This window comes from Sinocyclocheilus anshuiensis, unplaced genomic scaffold (genome assembly GCF_001515605.1).
Source record: "Sinocyclocheilus anshuiensis isolate Anshui unplaced genomic scaffold, SAMN03320099.WGS_v1.1 scaffold1647, whole genome shotgun sequence".
NCBI classification, from domain to species: Eukaryota; Metazoa; Chordata; class Actinopteri; order Cypriniformes; family Cyprinidae; genus Sinocyclocheilus; species Sinocyclocheilus anshuiensis.
In genome coordinates, this window is record NW_015549848.1 from 463755 (window position 1) to 471514 (window position 7760).

Genomic DNA, 7760 nt, shown 5'->3' on the forward strand with positions numbered 1-7760 from the left:
AAATATGGAAACACCAAAGACGCTTTAATATGTTGTGCGTATTAAAAGACCGGTGACGACCGCACAGAGTAGCATAATAACAGAACTGTCAAATGTAGTATGATAAAACAGCACTGCTTTTTTTCCCCCACATACGCACGACCGGAAGGAGCGGAAGCGGTCGACTGTGGCATAATAAAAGCTCCGCTGCTTTCGAGCCGTGTGTCGCGCTCGTTCAGCGGCCTAGTCTCACTTCGACGGCTTTCAGCCTCACCCTGCTTCATTCTACTACGTTAATAAATCATTAGCTCATCCATGAACATGATTTCTGCCCGAGCCCCATCGCATTGCATCGGCTGTGGGGATGAAGACCACAACTCCCATGATTCCACACTCAGTCACGGAGTCATCAAACTACGCCTTTGTCTATTTGTTGATTTTGAATACGCGCCCTCTAGCTGCGAAAATTACGTATTGTGCCTTTAAGCACATTATTAAGCCGGGGTACTCAACTTTTCATGTTCAGTATAATTTTAAGTAGGACAAGAACAAGCAAGACTTTGATAAGTAATAAACTGCATTTCTAAATCAGTAAAACTGCAAATATTGCCTATATTGTCTTAATGGTGCAAATTGTAATTTGTGGCCCTTTGCATTTTATGTGGTTTAAATGTGACCCCTGTTATAGAGTTTTCCAACACTACTAGCTACAATAAAATGAAACAGTTCAGAAACCCAAAACAATTCATGAAATAGCATTAAGTGTTGAAAAAATGCATCAAACCAACAGATTCCATTATGCCGGCGTTTTAAACATCTAAAATAGCCTAGGACAACTTGCACTGACTTGACATATGAACAACTGGTCCCGACAACACAGTTCAAAACATTTGTGTAGCCTATAACTAGACTTCTGAACCTAGTTATAGATTTTGTGACAACTAGCCCCGATCTGGCCTACAATGTGAGATTATAACATTTAAACCTAATAATAACACTAATAACACTGCACAGTGAGAACTATTCTTAGTTTTACTCTTCTTGTATATGAATAATTATTAATTTAGAAAAAAATAAAATAGTTTGGTTTCAGGCTGACCAACAGTTTTATAGTCCATATTGCATGTAATTGACCCCTCGATCCGTGCGGTCAAAAACATTTGAAGTCAGTGAATAGAAAAGTAAGATTTTAACGGCACCAAAGAATGCAAAACGCTTGACAGAGCCCGTGGTTTGATCTCTGGCCGTCGGTGACCGTCAGCCATGAGCTAGTTTTTGTCTGTTGAAGTAACCACTGAGTTAAACCAACGCGAGAAACACAAGACTGAACAGGTACTTTAACTAGAATCACTGAAAACACGGAAGTCCAACCCTTTAATAACAGAAACTGAAACTAAGAAACTGAAGACAGAGAGCCTATTACAATAAAACAACAACACCCATCAAAACGCACGGTAATAACTCAGATGATTAGCTATATGATAAAACCTTTTTTTAATACGATGGACGAGTACAGGGCGATTTACACGGTCTTAGTTCGCCATCTAATGGACATATGTGCATTTTACAGCTTGATAATAAAGAAAACGACAATTCTTAGTGTAGAAAGTCTACAAATTTCAGTAGAAAAAATATTATGAAATATTATTACAATTCTAAATAACTTCTTTTCAATTTGAATATATTTTAAAATGTAATTTATTCCTGTGAAGCGAAGCTGAATTTTCAGCATCATTACTCCAGTCTTCAGTGTCACATGATCTTTAAGAAATCTTTCTAATATGCTAATTTGCTGCTCAATAAACATATATGATTATTATCAGTCTTGAAGCAGTTGTGCTGCTTCGTATTTTATGGAAAATGTGATCATTTTTTTCCCCCAGCGTTCTTTGATAAATATATGGCTTTTAAACAGATCTTTAAAATGTAACTGTATCAACGTAAACATTGTAACAGTGTAAAAGTCTTGTCACTAAAGACTTGTAGAGAAGAGAGAAAACGTGTGCAGCATTTAACACTTTACATTTTGTTGTCATATGCAAAGGCATTCATGCATTTTAAAGTGTGATTCAAATATGCAAATAATTCCTGGGGCCACTTTATACCACAGTAATACAGTATCACCACCTAATACTGTATTTGCAAAGCTAGACAGGAAAGTTTATATTTAACTTGCTAATAATATATCATTATCCAAAAGAGGGCAGCAAAGACCACAGAATATCAGCAGAACCTGCAGACACAGAAGTTGCTGTTACAGATGCTGAGTTTCCTGTTAGCTGTTGTTTTTCCACACACCTATATGAAATAATTCTTCAGAAAGCTGATGTGTTTGACACTCTCAGTTGATTGTCGGGTCTTTGAGAACGAGACAGATTCCACACAGACCCGAGATCTGTAAAAGAACATTAATACATGCTTTTATCCAAAGTCATTTGCTCTATATTCAAGATATACATATATGTTCGCATTCTCGGGGAGCCAAACCTGACCTTGGTGTTGCAAACATTATGCTCTACAACTTGATCTACAGAAACGCCCACAACCTAGAATAAAATGTTATATTTTAAGCATCATTTTCTTTCCTTGGAGAAAAAAGACATTTATCTTAAAGAGAAACCGACACGTGTTAGTTAATAGCTGACAGTAACAGAAGAGGCATACAGTAAGAATTCGATTATCTTTGAGTTTATATTAAGATCTCTGATTTTTTTTTATTGCAGACTTTAGTATCTTGTTAAATCTGAGCACATTTTGAGTTTTACTGAAGAGAAACATGAATAGGAGAGAGCAGAAAAAGTCTCTAATTTCTGCTTAGAAGAAACAACTGAGATATTAAAGAGATCTCATTTGTGATTTTTCTTTCCTACAGGTACATGAACCAGAAAGTGGCTCGTGTGTGTGTGTGTGTGTGTGTGTGTGTGTGTGTGAGCGAACACCCCCTGTGGGGTGATAACCTGTAATTACTGCACCAGATGTGAACGAGAAATGGAGAGAGACAGAAAGAGAGAGACGGACTATAAAATATTGCAAAGATGGAAAGAGAAATACTCTGTTCCAAAACCTATTGAGTTGTCTGACTGTCTACTGCTACACAGGTAGTTTTAGCATCTGGCTAAATAAATGATACTCCAATAAGTATAAATATACATAGTACACACAAATTTGGTTACACTGAACTATTTTCATTTTTTCAACATTTCTCCATCATCTTTTTTTTTTTTTTACTGAGCTTACTGCAATGCATTAGAAATGAGAAATATACCAACATTAGGTAGTGTATTTATGCTCTCTTACACTGCAAACTGTGACTTTCTTCAGTATTTTGCCTTGTTTTCCATTACAAATATCTATACATTCTTACATTAATATATATTTAATTCTGAAGTCTTGTTTTCAGAAAATTAAGCAAATTTATTCTTAAAATAAGAACAATTATGTGTCAGTGAGTTCAGAAAAGTAAATTTTTTTTTCCTATTTGAATTTTTTTTAAGTACATGTATGCTTGTATGCAATGTTTAGATGTTTGTACAGTGAAACAAGACAAAAATGCAGTGCACCTATATAGGTAGGGCTCAGGGATTTGGAACCAATCCAAAGACTGGATGGGGAGGAAAATGGGGGAAATACTCTTTATGAGAGTAAGAATTTGACAGCAAGACAGAGGTTAAGACAGAGAAAGAGAGAGAAAGAGCAAATTAATTCATGACAAACAGACAAAGAAAAGATCGGAAATAGAAATACTGGGTGTGGTGAGACGAGAGGTGTTTCTGTCTGGGAGAGGGTAAGATGGAAGAATAAAGACGGAGAGAAAGAAGAAGAGAGTTTCTTACACATGTTATTCAGCTGTGTAAACGGGCGTAAGGCAGGTCTGGGGTCTCGGGTTGCCAGTGAAAAGGGCTCATATTTATAAGAGACTGGCAGCCCCGACACCTCTTACACACACGTTAATATTATTATTATTACTGAGCACTCAAAAATGGAAAATGGCAGCAACCTGAGAGGCCTGGTGAGGAGCGCATGTGTGTTCGTGAGAAAACGCAAGTATGTCTGTGAGAATATGTATACGAGACAGAAAAAGAGAGGAATAGAAAGAGTCCCACTAGAAAAAAAGGGGCAGAGAAAGAAAAAGAAAGGTTGAAGAAAGAGAAGTTTGGCACGAGGAGATGGATAGGGAGAAAGTGTAACGTGATCTACTGAACATATTAGTGCTGTCAAAGAGAGAAAGGAGAAAAAGGGTGTCAGACACGAGCATGTATTCCAGGACAAGATTATAAAATTCCCGCAAAAACGGCATAGACATGTTGGAACAGACAGACAGACACACACACACACACACACACACACACACGTATTGAGCAAAGTAAATTCTTAACAGGTGGGTGGGGCCACTCATATCAATGACAAATCCGTAATTTCCCTCAGGGTCATATTTAACCAATCACAGATCTGGTTACATAACCAGATCACAGGCCCGTCCAACGGTGTCACTGAATACTAGTCAAAGTGCACAAGGTCCAAAGTAACATTCCCAGATTTCCTACGAACAGAAATAACCTTTACAGGCACATCAGTGAGGCTTGTACAGCACAATTTGTGTGCTGTAATGAAATGCTGGCAATGTTCAGAAGAGAATACTAGTGCTTGCTGTGTACTGTATACCGTATTTGATTTTTAAAAAATAATATTTTAAAACAGCATGCAGTATGCAATAATAAACAATAGTATGATACATTAGGGTGGCCATATGCCCCCTATTTCCCAGACATATCCTGGCCAGAATTTCTAAATGGCCTAAAATGTCTGGGTTTTGGCTTTGTTTTTGTATTGTTTTCATGCATGTTGAAGGTGCTGATTGAAAAGTAGTTTGCAGGAATTGTACATAATTGACAAATCATGGAGAAGGCGGGATCTACAGAGAACGGTCAAAGCAATGCAAATACATGTACATGTGATGTATGACTGAGAGCACGTCAGTAGGAAAACAAAGCCAAATTCCGGACATTTTAGGCCATTTAGAAATCCTGGCCAGGACATGTCTGGGAAAAACAAAATGTATGGTCATCCTATGATACTTTGTTGGCACATGCAACATTAAATTGCATGGCTTCCAGGTATAATCTGGAAAGCAAATACAGTCAGTTTGCATTTCAAATTTGTGCAAAGGTGCAGTGTGAGAAACAGTCTTAAACTCCTCAGAAAGTCAAACTATTGTGTTTAATAGTTAAACATACTGAAAGTGAAACTGAAGTGAGAAACTGCTAAATTAAACAGTCCAGCTTCATAATTGTTTTGTCTATGTAGTGCACTCTAATTGTATACTGCATATCTGGCCTATTGTAGCTAGTTATTTAGGTAATTCATGCATACAGAAAATACATGCACAGTATGCATAATGCATTAATCATATTTGTAGTATGTCATTCTGAACATACCTGTTGACAGACTCCTGTGGTACCACTGCTTCCCTGAAGGAGGCAGCACTCTCTGGTGATCTCTTCACTTGAAGTTGATTTGTATCATCAGCCTCTTCGTCCTCACTACCAGCACAGCACATTCACCAATGAAAAATGAGCACAAGAGCTGATGAACGGAGAAAGGGAGATGAGGAGAGATGGGAAAGTTATCTGACCTGCCTGTGTATATTCCCTGGTGTGTTTGGGTGATAACACACAGAACAGACCTGTAGATTTAATGAGTAAAAGCTGGTGATTAATAAAGAACATGGAATGAAAGTGCTGGAGTTTGATGAGGACGAGGCCAAAATGTGTTTTTACTTAGCTATACTTGAGGGGAAAATTAGTCGCCAGAATTTAGCTAAATCTGACAAAATCTCCCTTGTGCAGACATTCAGGAACATTTGGAAAAATTGGACTCGATTGGAAAAACGATTCATTGATGAAATAAATGTTTCTTTTTTTCTCTCCCTCTCTCTCTGTATATGTAAATGTTTTCTTTTAGGATTAGTACTTGGTGTGTAGTCATTAAAATTAGCTTTATTTAAAAACAAAGGAAGTCTACAATATGTCCTCATTGATCTATGTAAATGTGGGCATCTGGAACATTTGTTTAAATGTGAGCGGCCTAGAAACTCAATAATCATGATTTAAGTTGTTGATGGATGCTGGTTTAGATGTAACTGGTGGATGTTTCCATCTAGACCTGTCGGAAATTGAGTCTAAATGATGCAGTCGGTCTAGGATCGGCCTAGAAAAGAGAGAGATGACAGACAGTTTCTACTGGAGGGAGTGACAACAATTACGGAAAAAAAGAAAAACAAACTGACCCAGGGGCAGACCAGTCCTGCTTATTTTCTGCTGAGTAAACTCAACACGTAATCATGTTTTCTCTGAAACTAATTAATTAACAACCACAGGCCAACTATGAGACAGAGAGTGAATTATAAGTGGTGTTTGCTTTAAACAAACCTCTAATGCTGAGCATAAAAGTTGAATTGTGTGTCGTCCTGCATCGTTTGTGCTCCAGTCATGAATGATTCTTAAGTGATCAGACATAACATTTTTACCTGCTGGACCATAAAACAAGAGAAAAAATCCAATTGAAGAAGGAAGCAGAGCCACAGATTACAGATATTCACATGTGACAGTAAGAAACCATGTGGCAACGCACCTAGCAACTAATGAACACCCTAGCAACGCCCTGGAAACAACCCAAAATTACTGCAGTGAGTTTTATATAGAAATTTAAACATGTATTTATGCAATATACTATTTTACATTTTCAGAAAACTGAAAATAAGTATAAGTATTTATTTTTAGATATTAAGTCTTGTTTTCTGGAAAATGTATAAAAATTACAACCCAATCATTACAGTGAGTTTTGTTGAGAAATGTAAAAATGTATTTATGTAATATGCAATTTCCAGCTTTTTTTATTTGAAGTGGATACACTACAAAGAAAGAAAGATGTCTTGTTTTTCAAATATAACAATTCTTCAATCAGGATTCATTTACTTGAGAAGCAAAAATGACAAAACATAAAAATATATATTTTCTGAAAGAATATCAAAAAATTGTTTTTTTCATGCTTAAAAAAAGAACAAATATCTGCCAGTGGGGTCAGAAAAATAATCTTGTTTTTCCTTTGAATCGAGTTAATTCTTCTGATCCAATTGGCAGATATTTGTTCTTATCTAAGTATAGGTCATTTTGATACATTTTTATACATTCTTATTTTTTGATACATTCTTATTACCTCAAGTCATTTTGTATCTCAAGTAAACGTATCTTTAAGAAAGTCTAGATGTTTGTATCAGAAAACAAGACATGATTCGCACAAGACAATAAGAAACCATAGCAACCACCTTAGCAACGCCCCGTCAACAACCCACAACATCATTGCAGTGAGTTTTGTACAGACAACATCACTCATATTCTCTTCAGAAAAAGTAAAACCTAACTTTCTACTCAAATCTTATAGCTGCATTCACAACTGATTTTTCCCAACTCTTCTCTTTTCACCTTTCCTCTTCCCTCTCTCTCAAAATCGCATGTTATGGCTAAATGCCCAATGAGTCACAACTCTGGTAAACCCATCAGAGAGGAAAGAAACAAAGGGGGAGCAGGAGAGAGAGAGAGAGAGAGGGCAGAGACCAGGATTCATTCTCCACTACCAGTCCAGTAGTTCATGCGTGTATGTCACTAGCGTTTAATCTTCAAAGAGCAGCGTGCACACACACACACTTCATTCTCCGTCCAGTAGTTCATGCGTGTATGTCACTAGCGTTTAATCTTCAAAGAGCAGCGTGCACACTGCACACA